The sequence below is a fragment of the Alligator sinensis genome, unplaced genomic scaffold (assembly GCF_000455745.1).
Source record: "Alligator sinensis unplaced genomic scaffold, ASM45574v1 scaffold436_1, whole genome shotgun sequence".
Taxonomy (NCBI): Eukaryota; Metazoa; Chordata; order Crocodylia; family Alligatoridae; genus Alligator; species Alligator sinensis.
Window position 1 is genome coordinate 1,154,609 of NW_005842172.1, and position 18,303 is coordinate 1,172,911.

The 18,303-nt window shown below is 41.9% G+C and overlaps 1 protein-coding gene across 1 annotated transcript in view; it reads left to right on the forward strand.

Moving 5' to 3' along the window:
• Positions 1-18,303, forward strand: part of LOC102374153 (probable acyl-CoA dehydrogenase 6) — a 160,012-nt gene that overhangs the window by 25,318 nt on the left and 116,391 nt on the right. The gene's annotated exons all lie outside the window — the stretch shown is intronic.

Sequence of the window (18,303 nt, forward strand, 5' to 3'; positions counted from 1 at the left end):
TCGGCGTCGTCCCGCACTCCGTAGGTGCTCCGCTGCGTTGCTCGCAGCCTACCCTGCTGCGCTGCTCGCAGCCTATTCCGCCTCTGCTTGGCGTCGCCCCGCACTCCGCAGGTGCTCCGCTGCGTTGCTCGCAGCCTGCTCTGCTGCACTGCTCGCAGCTTGCTCCACCTCTGCTCGGCGTTGCCCCGCACTCCGCAGGTGCTCCTCTGCGTTGCTCGCAGCCTGCTCTGCTGCACTGCTCGCAGCCTTCTCTGCCTCCACCTGGCGTTGCCCCGTCCTCTGCAGGCGGCGGCTGATCCCCTGCTCGTTGGGGCTCCGCGCCTCGTCTCGCTCCCTTCAGCCGCCTCTCTGCCTCGGCACGGTCGCCATTTATTTCTCCCGTCCGGCGTGCCCCGCCCCCGTCGTTCAGCCGCAGCCGAATAAACGCCCGGCTGACGACCCGCGCCGGCGCTACCGGCGCCTGGGGTTTCTTCGGCTCCTCCGGCCCTGCTGGAGGTAAGCAGACCCCTTGACCGCCGCGGGGGTCTCCCAGTGCCCCCGCTCCCCTGGGACAGTTATGCAAAAGAATGATGTCTAATGTGAGCAGCAGCGTGTCTGAGTGGGTTCACTCACATCAACATTTGCAATTACTGGTGCTGAGAAACAAACATTACTACATGCTTTAACAAAAGCAAGGAGAAATTTTAGGTAGATCTGGATGCAGAGAAGAAAGATATCACTGTGTAGGGGGACAGAACATCATGAATCATACTCTTAAGCCATGCTTTTGGGGTAGTATATAGGGTTCATGCAAAGGTGAATTTTACTTGCAAGCATATATTTATTAGGAACCTAAATGGGTGTGTAAGATTAGGGTTATGTACAGCCGTATGCTAATAATTATAACATTTGAAAACTGTTTTGCTTCGTCGGTCATTTCATATAATTTTTTTCCCTCAGCACATTGATTGCTGCAGAAATACCTTTAAAAAAAATTAATTGTATTTTTATTTGTAACAAACTTGTGTATAATTAGAAAATCATAACAAAAGCTATGTCTGATAAAAATACAGAAACAAGGCAATGTTATTTCTTGGGCTATTTGCTGAGCATTGTGATAACATTGACTGGTATAAGTTTGGGCCAGTCTCAGCTTGAGAATTATAAACACCAAGCAGAAGCAGTACACAGAATTCAAATGAATGGCATGCAATGCTAGGAAGTATGAAAATAGTTCCAAGTCTGTCCCTAGAAATCTCATCTGTATCATGTAGATATCTACAATAGAAAAGTGAGAGAGGAGGGAGCAGGTCATTTTGTCTTTTTAAAACCAGCTTTGTTGTGCCTCTCTCTAGTGTACAAATACACACATTCTTTCAGAAGAGAAAACATTTGAGATGTACAAGTTTAATACTGTTTATTATCTTTGAGGAATAAGATAGCAATAATGTTTTCATGTAATACAGCTAGTTGAGAAAAATTTTGACTTTCACATTCTTTTTACTAAAAAGAGGAATATTTTTTTTCCCCTTAAATATTGATTAAAACTAGCCCATTCTTATTCCACCTACATTAATCAGACCTTTGAGCCTAGCATAAGTGTAAACAGAATTTTTCCTGCTTTTATTTTTCTTTCCCAGAGGGCAGGCTGGTAGCTTTTAAAGCATCTGATAATTTGGATAGAAATGGGAAGGACTGTTAGTTGTAGGTGGAGTTACATTTTGTGGTGCATTTGTGATCTAAGGAAATAATTTGGGCTTGGTGGTTGGGAAGTGACTTGAAAACAGAGTCTGTGGTACTAGCTCTTGTTAGAATGAGCGGAACGGAATGAGAAGGACAGTGGGGAGATTTGTTGGTACAAATAGGATAGAAGAAGTCTAGTGGCTGGTCACTGGCAGGCAGATGAAGTCACAGCTGGCATCAGTGTTCTGATTCTGTTAGTCTGCTCAGCCATTAACACTGAGCATACTACAAGGTTTAGTCGATATTTAGGTTTCATTGAACTGGGTCACCTTTGTTCTAGGCATCCTTCATAAGTCTACAAGTAAATGGTACAGAATCAGTATAAAACGTCATTTGAACTCTCTTTCTGTTGTCATATAGGTGTTGCACAATAGGGCTGTGAAAAACAGCACCATTCCACTTCGACTTCCAGTTTGACAGAACAGTGTTTCATTTCGAGTTTTGTTTCATTTTGAAGGCACTGGTCTGTTTCGTTTCGTCGAAACTGTTTCTCTGTTTTGATGCTGTTTCGACATTTTGCCCATAGGCTATAATGGGGAAGCACAAAACTGCCTATAACTTTATCATTTCTTGCCTGATTCGGATGAAACATGCAGGGATGGTATCACCTTCTGAAGGCATGAAGCCTGCCAAGTTTCAAGGAGATCAGTGCAGAGATTTCTGGAAAACTGCACCTCAAGGTGAGATGGGCAATTAGGCTACTTGGAAGGATACTAATGGAGCAGTAAATTAGCTCTCTGAAATATTTACTAATTATGTGGTAAATCAACAAATGAGCCTACAAGCCACTGAATAAGAATGAACAGAATTATTTACTGCTTTCTTTGTAGAAGGAAATTCTTTGCAGATGTAACAAAATTAGTGTTGGGAAAACCTGCTTCAGAAATCCACTTTAAATAAGTGCACAAAAGTTCAGGTGTCAGCTTAAATCTGAAAAATTGGGCACAATATCTTTGGAAAAGTTTGTTTTTGTAGGCATGTGAAATTGCTTATATTCTTTTGTTAGACAAAATTACTGAAATAACAGTTTTCTTGTGCATTCTGGTATTGGCATCTCCAGAACTACCTAGGATCTGGAAGTGCAAAGGTAGCTTAAAAATGAAAAATAATAAGGATGGGGGAGACATTTAGCATGTGCTGTACTTTTAGAACTTTAAGTGTTTCAGTGCTTATTTATAGTAAAATCCGTAGGAGTAAAAAGGAAGATCTATCTGAACACTGTTCTGGGATTCAGCTACTGAATCAGGAACCAAATAGAAATTATCTGAAGGAGAGAACTTGGAACTAGGTTGATTAGTTGACAGTGACCCAGATTAATAGTCAGGTGATCTTTAACAACAAAATAAAGCATCAGATTCCAGTAATGAAAGAAATGTCCAGCAGCCTTGGTAATATTTTTGTATTATTTTATGTGAAGATAGGCCTAATTTATGTTGCTGAACTTACATAAGGTTTATGGTCTTTAATACCTGAATTCTATTTTGTGGATTACATTTGAATTTTACATAATGTATGTTTTCCATATTTACCACTACCTCTGGAGTAGGTAATAGATTAAAAAAATGTAATTTTGGTTTGAGTTGGTTTTTGGTTTGGAGTGAAGATTTAGAGGCCAGTCATGCTAAAAATATTTTTCTTTCAGAAAATGAATAAATATACCTGTCCTTCTCTGATCACGAAGACATTAAAGCTGCATGTTAAACTGCACAGTTGCTGGAAAGATAACAAAAGAAATACATAATACTACATCTGAAGAAAATGAATGCTTGAAAATTGACATTGTTATACTTAATGATAGATTGTTGTAGGTTTGGAAGTGGGTTTTTCCACCCCTTATAAAAAAAAAAAAAAAAATTAGTCTGTAGGCTAAATGGCAAACTTGTGACTTGAACAAACCCCGAGCTATCAGTGTGCCCTAGGACAACCTAAGATATGATATCTCCCTATTTCAGCCATCGTTAGTCTCATCTGACCTTAGAAATCTAAGATGGTCCCTACGCTTGTCAGAGTAAAACAACAGATGTCTCTATCAGTATGCTTTCAGAAAAAATCTCTCTGTCCCCTTATCTTTCCCTGTGCTGTTAGAAACCACCTTTTTATATGCTTTTTAAGAATGCCAAAGCCATTATACTCATATTCATAGCATAGAGAAACATTTTAGAAAAAAAACCGTCAAGAATTACTATTCTTGGAATGGGAATTTGAGGTCTCTTGTAGAAGATAAAATAAAGTGATAGAAGTTTTGACTTCCCTCAGGCCAGGACTTAGCTCTTACTACTGGAGGCTATTTTTAAAAAAAATAGGAGAATAACATACGGGTTTGAGACGCATTCCAGTAGACAAAAGGATGGAGAACATGGAAAATGTGTTATTTTGTATTAAAACTATATATGATTCATTTTCTCCATTCATTTTTATATTAACTACTGGGTGCAAAGTGGCTTATTTTTTTCCTGGGGTTGTGATGAGGATACACAACCAGTCACTTTATTATGGGACACTTAGCTATGTTGGGGCTGATATGCAAAGTCTATCAAGAACTATCCACATGTATAGAGAGCTACTTTGGATATAAAGTAGAAGACGAGTGAATAAGTTATTAACTTTCAATGGTGGCTGGCAAAGGGAAGAGGGGCTGTGCATGTGTAACAGTGTGATTGGAACTAGAGACGCTGAAATGAAGCGTTGGGGCTCTTGTTAGACCTTATGCTGTAAGCCAGACAAATATTAATCGACTTAGTGTTGTTCTTCATAGAGGAGCAGTCACATGGTAAGGCCAAAAATGTAGACTGGGTAGAGCTTCACAGCTGCAGATAGTCTGACCAACAGCCTAATTGAATAATTGGCCAGCACCTGCAGGCAGTCAGATGACCGGGAGGAGGTAGGGTCCTGAGGAACATATAAACTTGGGGCTGAAGCTAGCATGGTCACTCTCTCTCTGGCAATGCTCAGGGGAAGGAGCCCTTGCATGAGGGAGTTACTTGAACCCTGGTGCTGCTTACTTACGATTCAAATGCAGTAAGACTCCAGGAGCATTTCCAGGTATCCAGGACTAGGGGAGCATGTTTTCCTAAGGGTAGAGGTTTTACCTTCTTAAAGGGGCAGAACACAGTCTCCTTTGTATTATTATGTTGTAGCCTAGGGGCTTCTCTTTGTGTTATAATTTATTACCGGTGATTGGGATGAGGCTAATAGGGGAGGAGGAGGCCTTATTGGGGCACACTAGTGTGCAGAGCCCCAGGTGCTCAAGAGAGAGAAGCACAGAGCCAGGCGCTTGAGAGAGGCTAGAGACAGGCGCAGAGCCAGGCACCGAGGAGAGGCACAGAGAGCCAGGCCCCTGAGAGAGGTGCAGAGAGCTAGCCACCTGAGAGGGGCACAAAGGCAGAAGTCAAAGGCGCAGAGAGAGCCAGGTGCCACAAAACGTGGTGCCTGAGTGGTGCAGAGACACAGGGGCCAGAGGGCCCAGCACCAGAGTGGTGCACAGAGTTGACAATAGCAGTAACATCTGTGAGGCATGGGACACAGTAGAGGAAAGGTTGGAGCCGTGTATTTGGCCCTGGGCATTAAGGCATAAAAAAGGCAGCTTCTTGCATAGAAACAACACTTTCTATTGCATCAAGATATGGCAGGTGAGTCAGGTGGGCATACTTCCCTGGACAGGTGGGCAGGCCAACATTGTGACCAGCTTTGAGATAATACACCTGTCACAATAGCATTAAGTTGGGCCTCCAGAGTAGATTTGCCAGTCAAGACGTGGTGTGCTGTTGTCTCAAACCAGGCAGCATGATCTGAGTTCCATGAATTCCAGTCAGCTCCTCTGGTTCTTCTGGAGCCACTACTGCTAGTGGCAATATTGCAAAGAAGATAAGTTCATCTGGGCATTAAAGGGAGGTGAATGGGAGAAGCAAGAAATAAGTGTGGTAGATCCCAGGAGGAGGCAAAGAGAGGAAGCTGCTATAAGAAGATTTAATAGCTTTTTTCTTTCCTGCTTGGTCTTTTTTTCCTTCTGCCTGCCTAATGTGTAAGTAGAGGAGACAGACTATCAAGGTAGGTTTAGCTGAGTTGTTGCTTGCCAGAAACGGGAAGATGCACCTATCTCAGTCCTCACATTTCATTATAAAACTAAGTAGTAATGATATTTGTAGTAATTTTTGTGCAGTAGCTACAGTTACTGTGCAGTAGTGCTGGTGCAGGATTTTTTCATGACTGTGCAGTAGCTTATTAACATGGTTTTTGACTGGCAAACTACTGCGCAGTGTTATTAGGCTACCATACAGTAAGCAACATGTGCAGAGGCACCCAGTGTGTATAATGCCGTCTCTTCCTCCCATTTCTCTTTCAATATATGTTAAATATCTGTTACGGTAAAAGTTCCATTAACCGGCACCTTACAAGCTCTATCAACCGGCATGCCTGTTTGTAAGGTAAAACGAAACTGGAAATGCCCACTGTGGCACTTCTGGTTTCGCTGAGCCCCCACGGCCCAGGGTAAAGCAGCCTGCGCTGCTGAGTCCCCACGGCCTGGGGCATAGCAGCCTGCACGGGGCCCGGCTCCCTGTCCCGTGGAGCTCACAGGGCTGGCGGGAGGGTCGGCGATGCAGCGGGAGGGGCAGCAATGCCCCGGATGCAGTAGGAGAAGCAGTGGCCTGAACAGGCAAGGACGCCTGTTCAGGCCATTCAGTTAACTGGCACATTTTGTTATCCAGCATCCCCCAGGAGCAGTTGTTTTTTTTTAAAGTTGCACATGCAGAATTAAAAAATATATATATTAGGAATATTTCAAAGAAAATATTATAAAATATTCTAATAGTTGGCCAAGCGTTAAGAATTGTGTGATATAGGAAGGATCCCTTTAGCATGTAAAACTTTGCATTCTCAAATTTAATACTGTAGTTCTGTTCTCTCAGAATGTGCTGTGATGAAATCTTTGCTGTCAGCTTTAATTTAGTTTTCTTAAAAGGAAAAAAAAGGCCCCCTTCAGCCTTGCCTTATCTTCTGTCCCTTCACAGGTTTGTTCACCCTGCTTTCTTGGTGTAATTCATAATCAAACTGCTAGTGCATCCAAGTAAAATAATAGAACTGTAAAGGCTCATAATCCTGGAAAGATAAAATAAGGACTGTACTTATCTAATTTAGCTGTTTCTTTAGCCATTTTTTTTTTCAAGTGTATTTTTGTTTTGCTATTTTATGTGCTTTCCTTGGCAGTATTTTCTTTGTTTCTTAAGGCAGGAGAGAAGAGTTCTACCCTTCCAAGTATTTTTGGTTTGTTTGGAAATATTAACTTTGTCATTTGCTGTGTGGTTATGTTTGTCTCTTTGTCTCTTTGTCTTGGGTGTCTAGTATCATTATGCATATAGTGGTCTAGAATATGCCACCTAACATTTCTCTAGGGAACTGTATAGTGCTTTGCTCAATACATAGCTACTCTGCTATTACCCTGCTATTACCCTCACAGGCAGTCAGATGGGGTGGCGGTTTTTTTCAAGGGCCCTCTGCTGCTTTCAGTTTGTCCAGGAGGCTGGAGCTGGTCAACTGATCTTTGACTCTGTCTCTCCTTCAGTAATGGGGTAGGGGCCCCTTTACAGGATTAAGGAAGAGAAGGATGATCTTCTAATTAAAAGTTCGTACTGTAGTACTGGAAGTTGGCAGTTTGTGATTGTTCCCTGTTTTATCTACTGATTTCCTGTAGGCAAATCATTTAGCCTCATTCTGGCCTTATTTACTTAGAAATTTACCCAAATTCTAGCAAACTACGGGTCGTTCTGTGCAAGAATGAAGTCAACTTGTGCAACTAAAAAGAGATCATTCTGTGCAACTAAAAGGCAGTAAGTTTTTAATTGGTACAAGGAAACACTGTATTACACAGCATATAATTAACCTATGAAATTTATTGTCACATGAGATCACTGAGGCCAAAATATACAAAATAGGATTCCAGAACAGGTTAGACATTTATATTGATAATGGGAAAGCCCGCAGTTACATTAGAGAAGATAAAAAGATATATTTTCATATCTCTGATGATAAGGTACTCTCTGAATGAGTTAGGAAACTTACTTATGAGAAGGCTACTTTAGCCATACTCGTTCATGAGGGGGTTTGTCTACATCTTCCTCTTCAGTATCTGGTAGTGTCTGTGCTGAAGACAAGATAGTGGATTAGACAGAGCACTGGTCTGATTGAGCATGGTGCATCCTTGATTTGGATGCTCCTCCACATTTATTGTCTAGGAAGGGTTTTACCCATGTACAGCAAAAGCTTTCTTATCTGGCACCCAAGAGGAATTGGGGGTGCCGAATAACAAAATATGCCAGTTAACTGAGAGGCCCGAACAGGCGTCATTGCCTGTTCAGGCCGCCGCCTCTCCCGCTGCGTCCGGGGCATTGCCGCCCCTCCCACTGCATCACTGCCCCTCCCAAGGGACAGGGAGGCAGGCCCCATGCAGGCTGCTTTGCCCGGGGCCATGGGGGCTAGGCGAAACTGGAAGTGCCACGGTGGGCACTTCTGGTTTCACTTTACCTTACAAGCTGGCATGCTGGTTAATAGAGCATGCTGGCTTGTAAGGTGCTGGATAATGCAGCTTTTACTGTATATAGAGTGAAGAAAAGTTAATTTGTGCATTGCAGAGGAATACCATATTTTGATTTGGGAGTAAAACAAGGGTCTTAAATTTGTCTGGCCCCACAGCTGGATGAGTACTGCAGGAGTGGTCCATGGGCTGAATGAATCATGCAGGGCCAGCCCTGTGGGCTGGATCATGTCCGTGGGCTGGATCATGTCCATGGACTGCCCTCTCTCACCTCTGATGCCAGATCCAGCGCACATGGTGCCTGCTCCGGCTGGTCTGGGACCAGGCAGGAAGAGGCCTGGCATCCCAGGTGCTTATCTGTTATTATGGGGACAAACTGCAATGCCGGGCTTCTCACCACAGTGCTGTTAGGTAGGACTCCAGTGCCACTGCTTTCTCCTGGGTGTTTGGCAGCCAAGCTTGTGAAAGCCAGGGCACTAGAGGTCCAGCATCAGCACAGATTCTTCTTGCAGCTGTGTAAGTTGCATTTGTTGATCTGTCAAGAGCTTTTCATAGTATAGATAGAAGTAAATTTTGGGAGAAATTGTTAAGTTATGGGATTGACCATTCTCTTTTGCATCTTTTGATACAATACCATAAAGATATATGGGCCCAAGTTAGGTGGGGCCTGAGGGGTGAGTTTACACAGAAATTTCAGACACAAAAAGGGGTTAGACAAGGATGTATTTTGGCCCCTTTGCTATTTAACCTTTATATGAATGACATTATTGGAAACATGCAGGACACTCATTTTCATCCCCCAAAATTACTAGCAACCCTGATTTCCTATTCTAATGTACACAGATGACGCCATCATACTGTCAAGAACCCCCATTGGATTACAGAGAGCGTTTACACCTTTAAGCATTTTTGTGGACAAAATAAAGATAAATTATGATAAATCCCAAATAATGTTTTGGGGAAGCCATTTGATGAAATACCCATAGAGAACATGGGGGGAATCAAACTTGAAGTTGTTAAAACTTATGGTTACTTGGGTGGGATGTTTACAGCTTTTCCATCATGGAAACACCACATCCAGTCAGTTAAAACTAAGGCAGCCCAATCAGCAGTGGCTATGAAGACATTTTACGAGACCACAGCAGGACGCAAGCTCCCATATTAGGATATAAAGCCAAAATTGCATCTCAGATTCTGTCTGGCGCTGAAGTATGGGGCTATGCCACTAGTGATGATGTAGACATACCTCAGAATAAGTTTCTCAGGGCTCTTCTGGGTCTTCCTCCTTCAACTCCCGCATCCTTCTTGAGATTAGAGACGGGATTAGATTCCATTTTAACTAATGTTATTATTAGAATGGCAATATTCTGGTATAAATCCTGCCTCTTTTTCCATCTTGCTTGCTCAGATCATGCTATATAGAAGACATCAATAATCCCACTTCTCTTTAATTTCCCTGGCTAGCTTTTCTTTCCGGCACTTTTGCATTTTCCGAGATGGAACGCTATGTCAAAGATAATGAAAGACTCTTCTCCCCCATAGAAAAGGTCCGGGTTTTCCAGAGGTTCCGTGATATTGCCAGGCAGAAAGATTTGGCAGTGGCCAGGGCTGATTGCATCATCCCTATATATATTCTTTGGAAATTAGATTGTGTGGGAGAAAGGTATTTACAGCTGGATCTCAACAATAAATGGCGAACCTCTTTGACTAGGCTCAGGACCAACAGATACCCACAGCTGTTTTGGCTGGACGTAGAGTTTCCATTCCAAGGGCTAAAAGATGTTACCCAGCCTGTCTAGGAGATTTTGGAAGACACTGTTCATTATGCCTTAGAATGTCCTCTATATAATTGACATAAGGAGAAAGTATTTATTACCATTCTTGCAGAAATTGACATACAATACTTCTCAAATAGGGAGAAATTAATATGGCTCCTCCTGCAAACGGATTCATATTTAGTAAACCGTCTTGCAATTTTTGTTTACGGGGCTGAAGCGATCAGAGCTCTAAACATCCTTGTATTTGTTTTTTACTGTATTAATTGTGGACCTATGCTCAACATTTTTATAGATTTATGATCTGATTTATCACCATATTTGTACTTGACTATGTTAATTCTAGGAGTAGGAATAATGCTTTTACAATGGTTGGCCCTATTTTATTATTATATTTGTATTTCTGTTATTCTTGCTTACATTTATATTATGGTTGTATGTGTGTTATGTTGTTTTTGGGAGCATGACTTTCAGCCAGAATCCTTAATAAATTAAAACTAAAATTCCTGTGGCTGCAGCCAAGCACCTGGGCAAGACCTGCTGCATTGGAGCCCTAGCAGCAACTCAGGAAGAAGCCCAACAATACAGCTTGTTGTTGTTGCCCAACAGCAGCTACATGCCTGGATGAAAGCTGTGGCACAGGAGCCCCAACAGTGCTATGGGAAGCAGCCCGATGTTGCAGGCACTTGGCTGCTGCCGTGGGAACAAGCTGTGGTGCCAGGCTTTTTCCTGTGGTGCCTGCAGGTCTTGCCCAGGCACTTGGCTGTAGCCACAGTTAGGTTTCCCCCTTCACCCCCAAATCTAGTCCAGGGGCCATTTGTTTGACACACCTGAAGTAATAATACCCTTGTATATTATTCCTGCTTTTTTTTTATGTTCCTCCCCTTCTTTCTGGCTGGCTGTGAAAGCAAAACCCATGAGAGGAAGCTTCTGGTTTTGTGATTCCTGATAGTGTTGAATAGTTATTTATTATTAAACCACTTTTATCTAGCCAGCATAGGTTAACATTGGCTTCCTAAATATTATCAACAGTCTTCTAACACATTTGACTACTGCTATTTTCCTGCTTGTAGTTTTGTTACTATGCTTTTTAATTTTTGATGTTTTATTTGTGTAATTGTTATGCCTCTGATAATACTTGCCAGTGAAAAAACCCGTGGTCATACCCAGTTCACTCTCCCTTTCACATCCTTTTTCTGCCACTGTGTGACACAGGCTATTGGGCAAAGATTAAACCTATGATCTGACTCAGTAAATGACAGTTTAATGTTCTTATGTTCTGGTCTTTTAACTTTATCTTTTAAAGTCAAAATACTGAATTTATAATAATATTACAGTTTACATCATTAAATGTGAAGTACACTGTAAACAAAAAAGCACATATTCACTATGGGTTGTTTTTTTTCCTTATGACAGATATTTTGTGGAAAATAGCAAAAGTTTGGGCTTGTCACTTTAGAAAAAAGATAAATTGGCAGGTTTCATGGTAAAATATGCCTAGGATTCCTGAAACGTGTTTCTCTTTTTCATCTACTTGCTATGAAATCCTTATTTAAAGGCAATGACATTTGAAACCAGTTGAGACAGATTTAGACAGATTGACTTTTCTTTATGGGGAAAGCTTATTAAAGATTAAATTGGATATTTTTTCTTCAAGCTGGTAAAATGCTGATGTCTTTATCTATTCTTTCTCTTTTGTTGTCTCTCAGTGATCTGTTCACAAGTTTTCTGTTCTGGGAGATAGAATAATTTACTCATTCAGATAATTCTAATAGGAGATTTCTGTTTCCCTGGCCTAAATCTTCATGGTGGGCAGTTAGAGCTACATCTTAATATCATTGGAATCAGTGCTGAAACTCTTTGATTTTAATGGGACTTTATTTGTGGATTAATTTTTTAATGTGTATGTCAAATAAACTTTTCTTCAGGAGGCAAATGAGTGAAGAACACACAGAAGCAATGCTATGATTTTTTTTCCTAATTTGCTCTTGTTTACCAGTATACATTTCTTGTAAATAATCTCAGTAATGAAAGCAGCCATAAAGAAGCTGGTATAAAGAAGCAGTTGGCAAAGGTTTCCCTTATATTCTTGAGCAAGTCTGTGAGTTCCTTCTAGGACATCCAGATGCTACCTGTGCGCAACTTTGTACTCATAATTGGCTAATAATTTAAAGCTCCTCAGATACATTTATTTTCCCTTGTGCATAGCCAAGTTCTCTTGTGTTCATCTGTGGTAGAATAACTTCACTGATAAGTTAGTCACTGTGCCTAGAGCTCCTTTTTTTTTTTTTTTTTTTTTTTTTTTTTAGCTCTAAATGACATGTTGCTCATCTCTTGGTCTTTTCCTTGATTTTTCTCATCCATAATTAAAAGCTACTCATTTGCAAATCACCCAGGAACAGCAGTGCCTTCCATAATGCTCACATTCCTAGTGTTTATACTAGGTTTATACTTAAAACAAATCAATGTTTTTAGGCTTCTCAGGCCAATGTGACACATTTCAAGGCTGTATGGGTGTGTACAGAAGTTCCTTTTTTGCCATTTAAAAGTACTTTATTGCCATGACTTAACAGAAGTGCATGGCTTTACAATGCTTTAAAAATGGGTACAGTGCTCTAAATTAACCTTTGAGGTATTAAATTTGAAGTGCTGTTTTTTACAGCGCTTTAAATAACTTATGTACTCTGGTTAAGTTTCTGACCAGTGGAGATGCCCCAGGAAGCTGCAGAGCACATCCTGCCTCCTAGCTGGGGAAGTTCGGGGTGGTCCTCCACTTCATCCTTCCCTGCACCAAACACTGCACTTGTCATGTTTATGGCGCTTTATCTTTATAGTGCATTAACTTTTATAGTGCTCTAAGAAGTGCTCTAAATGACAGTGTTGTAAAACAGGGCTTATCAGCCAGGAGTATGCATACCCTCAGGGGTACTTGAGAAGGCCCTAGGGGGTATGCATGGGTGGGGACAGAGCAGCACCACGTACCATCCTGCGCAGACACTACCTGCCCAGCCGGATGTAGGGAGAAGGTTGCATGCGGCGGCTGCCTCCATTCCATATTCAGCCATGCGCTCCCTCCCCCCATGCTTGGCATCTGGCCACCAGGAGTACATTGCTCTGTGTCTGGCTGCCAGAGGTACGATAACCCAAAAAGGTTGAAAATCCATGCTGCAAAACCATGCAGGGAGCAATTCTGTATGCACCCTATGGCATCACTGCAATATGGGGGACCTGACCACCAGAGTATTCATTTACACTGGAGAACTTATGACTTCTGCTATGCTCCATTCCAGCTAGTGTCATCCAGTTTGTGGTAATACTTGTCCTCTTTAAAGACCCCTGGTTAGGGTAAGTTGTGACCCTGCTGCTGGGTGCCATATGTTTTAGCTTATACTTCTAGAACCCATTTTAGATGGCGAGTGACTTCAGTTCCCAACATAACTTTTTGACTATGCTAGCTGGGCAGCATATATTTGTTTATAATTCTGATTTCAGTGATTTTTGAATTGGGAAACTTTCACCAGAAAATGTTACCTGACATATAAATCTATCTGAATTCAGTCAGCTTAATGCAATTAGATTCATAGATTCCTAGATGTTAGGGTTGGAAGGGACCTCAATAGATAATCGAGTCCGACCCCCTGCATATGCAGGAAAGAGTACTGGGTCTAGATGACCCCAGCCTAACCTCCTCTTGAAGACCCCCAGGGTAGGGGAGCGCACCACCTCCCTTGGGAGCCCGTTCCAGATCTTGGCCACTCCAACTGTGAAGAAGTTCTTCCTAATGTCCAGTCTAAATCTGCTCTCTGCTAGCTTGTGGCCATTATTTCTTGTAACCCCTGGGGGCGCCTTGGTGAATAAATACTCACCAATTCCCTTCTGTGCCCCCATGATGAACTTATAGGCAGCCACAAGGTTGCCTCTCAACCTTCTCTTGCGGAGGCTGAAAAGGTCCAGTTTCTCTAGTCTCTCCTCGTAGGGCTTGGTCTGCAGGCCCTTAACCATACGGGTGGCCCTTCTCTGAACCCTCTCCAGGTTATTTGCATCCCTCTTGAATTGCGGCGCCCAGAATTGCACGCAGTACTCCAACTGAGGTCTGACCATAGAGCGGCCTGACCATATAGAGGGGAAGTATCACCTCCTTGGATCTATATGGTCTGCGGTCTGACCATATAGAGGGGAAGTATCACCTCCTTGGATCTATTCATCATGCATCTGCTGATGCACGATAAAGTGCCGTTAGCTTTTCTGATGGCTTCGTCACACTGCCGACTCATGATCCCTTTCCACTTCCGTGCCACCCAGCAGGTCATTCCCTAGGCTGTAGGTATGCTGGACATTTTTCCTCCCTAGGTGCAGCACTTTGCATTTCTCCTTGTTGAATTGCATTCTGTTGTTTTCTGCCCACTTATCTAACCTGTCCAGGTCTGCTTGCAGCTGTTCCCTGCCCTCCGGTGTTTCCACTTCTCCCCATAGCTTTGTGTCATCTGCAAACTTGGACAGAGTACACTTCACTCCCTCGTCCAAGTCACTGATGAAGACATTAAAGAGTATCGGTCCAAGGACCGAGCCCTGCGGGACCCCACTGCCCACACCCTTCCAGGTCGAAACTGACCCATCCACCACGACTCTCTGGGTGCGACCCTCTAGCCAATTTGCCACCCACCGGACTTAGAATCAGACTTAATTTAAATGACTGCATAAGTGCAATTGTGATGAAGTGTAAGGTTATAAGTGGAAATCTCCTTAACTCCAAGTTATTGAGAAGGTGGGACATCAGAACTTTACAATAATACATCGGATGTAATTAAGTGTAAATGAATCTTTCAACCCCTCTTTTTAACTTATGCAACATGGTGTGACCAGTCATGACTTAGGAATCTGTTCGTACTTTAAAGCTCTCTCTCTCTCTCTCGCTCATTCTTTGTGATGAATCAGTTTGGAAGTCATAGAACTTCTTCCCAGAGCAGGATATGATTACTGAATGGGGGAAGTGACAGGAGAAAGAGGAGGAAAAGGCAGGGTGAGATAAATACCAGGAAGAAACTATCTGATTTCCACAGCAAATGCTCTGATTTTTCCTTCTCAAAAAAGCATTTCCACTTCATAACTCTGTTTTAACCTTTCCAAATCCAAATTGTATTTACAGTAAGTGACAATCCAGTTTCTTCTCTCTCAGATCTGGACTATGAAAGAAACATTTCATTCTGGCTGTCACAACTTTTTTAATGTCATTATCACCAGATTTTTAAAATCATCACCTGACCACCAAAATATGAAAAAAAGATATCAGGTTCTGTGGGATATTTTCTTCTTTATTTAATTGTAAGGCACACACTAGAGCTGCGGGTCAAATTCTGTTTTCATTCAGAACAGTATAAAATCATTGAAGCCACTAGAGTGGCTTAGGAACTGCACATGTGTACCTGAGATCAGAATCTGGACCCTGGAACATTTTACATAATGTATCACTGTTCTCCAGTTTAGTTTGTTGAGGGGAAACCATGTCAGTTTAATATTTACAGGAGAGGAATGGTGCTGAGTGGAAGAACATAAAACAGGTTTTCTCAAAAAAAAAATTTTTTTTCAAGCTGCTAAGCAGGCTCCCGAAACGCACTGTAGATAAGTACAGAATTTCAAAATCTTTTCAAGTCTCTGATACTGTTAAAGCTTTAACAGGATTATTTTTCCATTTGTCCTTAGGCTTAAAGAAAGTGATTAAGGTAAAAGCCTCGCAGTGAAAAATAACTTGGTGTCTAGTGTCAGAACGGATAGCTGTAAGAATTCAAACTTCAGAACAAGAGATGGGTATAATAATTCCCCGCACAAGCCATTAATTGAGTCTATAATGTGGTTGCTGCAGTTCTATACACTGAAAGCACAGGGTTTTCAGGAGAGAAATGTCTGGACGTGGGTGGGCGAGTGTCACAAAAACATTCTGCTGAACTTGCATGACAGAAGTGCTGCCTCTGAAACAAATGTTTTTCCCTTTCCTCTTGAGTTCTCTGGGACCTGTCAGAATTTTGGATTATTTTTCACCTGTTTGTCCCACCTCTTTGGTCTGACATTGGTTCCAGGAGACATACGTAGTGAAGTTTTCTACCAAGTAAGTAGGACGAACACAGAGACCCACAAGAGTATCGTCAGAATACCAGTTTCAGAGAAAACCCTTCTCCATATATCAGTGATGGGTGAAGGCACATCCCCCTGCAAAGGATGACATAGAAAACTGTATGGAAATTAAGTCTCTGCATGGGAGTTGCTGATGGTGAGACCTTTATCCAATCCTTAAAAATAAATAAAAATGTCTCTTGCAGATTTCTGAATGAAAATGCCAGTGGCACTTAATGCCAATGGCACAATTCCTTTAATACTTCAAAATAATGTTTACTAATTTTGATACTGTATTAATAGTATGAATAGTAGTGGCCTAGGTTCTGAACATCTCTCCATGCACTGTGTGACCTCACACTCCATGTTGGGGTATAGAATCTACTTTGTAGCATAAAAGATTGCATGAAAAGATGGCAATGATTATACAAAATTACCTTTGGAAGGCAGATTATAATGCAGAGCATTATTTTTGACACTGAAGCAGCTTTTATTTGAAATTTACTTTAATCAGTGAACATTTAAAAATAACTATAAAGCTCTATAGGTTAATCACCAGCAGATTAACACCTTAAATATTAAGGTACTTAAGCATGCTAATAGCTACAAGAAACTATTAGCATTAAACAGGCACTGTAACACAAGTTAAATTAAGTAATAATAAATATAGAGATTTTGTTTAAAGCACTGAGTTTTAGTCATGGCACAGTGCTATAATCAAAGCTAGAATTACACAAACACCACCTGAACCATGCATTCTGTCCTTAATCCTAACTAGTTACATATTGCTGCTAAAATGAGTAGTAGTGAATTGGTTAACGTCATTGACATTTAAAGTTTGATTTACAGAAAGTGGGTTGAAATTTAATTCCCTGATGTCTTCACAAGGTACTTCTTAGGAGGTACAAAACCACAGTCACACAGAAAACATTATAAGTAATCAAGATTATTATTTTTGTTAAGGGGGAAATGACTAGTTACCTGAATTTTAGAGGTCACTGTTGCAAAGTACATGGTACAGCCAGTGCTATAAGAGGGGTTTGATTCAGCAAAAACATATCCCTTGCTTCTGAGCTGTATGGCTCTGAAAAGACTCTCTGGATGGCCAGTCTATGGATAGTTAGTACTGGCCTATTATAGAAGGCATGAATTAACCAAAAATTTCCACCTAAGGTGGGGTGGAAAATTATTTTGGCTGGAGGGCCGCTTAATGAGTTTTGGTGAGCTGTCAAGGGCTTCCTCTTGTGGGGACGGGGTGTGTATGTGTGGGATGTAAGGGAGTGTGGGTGAGGGAAGGTGAGGGGACCCCCACACACTTCCCACTCCCATGGCACCCAGCCCCTGATGCTAGCAGCAGCAGGCAGCGGGCCCTTGGGGTGCTCATAGCCCATGCAGGCCTCTTGCCAGTTTTGGGAGCTGCATGTGGTAGCAAGGAGCAGAGCCAGGCCAGCCTGCCTCTGTCGTGTGGGGCTCTCCATGACTTGTGCTGCTCCCAGCACTTGCGTGCTACGGGGGGGAAGGCCCACACAATGGAGCCGGCTGCCTTCCCTGCTACGTGCAGCTGCTGAGACTTTGCTGGGAAATGGGGTGTAAAGCTATGGGTAAGAGAGAGGAAGTTTTATGTCCATTTTACAGATGAAAAATTGAAGCATGTAGATCACAAAGAAAATCTGTGATAGAGCAAGGTATTAAATCAAATCCTTCTCTCCATCTCTCATGTCGTATAAGCCCTGGTTCTCGTTATGTTCATCTCTGCTCCCTGCTCAGCATAACCATTATTAGTTGCTTTAATCCCAAACGAGAATAACTCCCATGGGTGGTCTACATAGAGAGATGAGCTGGTTTGGACCCCAAAGAACCTTTTTTTAAATTAAGGATTCACTTTCTCCTGTTTTTTGCTTAGGGACTTAAATTTATTTTCCTGTCAATTTTCAATCAATTACAGTAAGAAATCATTTTTGCATAACACACATTGAAGTTCACGCTTATTGTTTCACACATCATTCTGCATTAGCTTGCTTATTTTATCTGCCCACTGTTAAAATATCCAGGCCAAACTTAATGTATTGTAATGGTCAACTGAACAAAGCTACATTTAAAATAAATTAGTGGTATCCAAGCACCAGTTGCTGAGTGATTGCTGCCTGCACCTGATAGAAGCTCTTATGA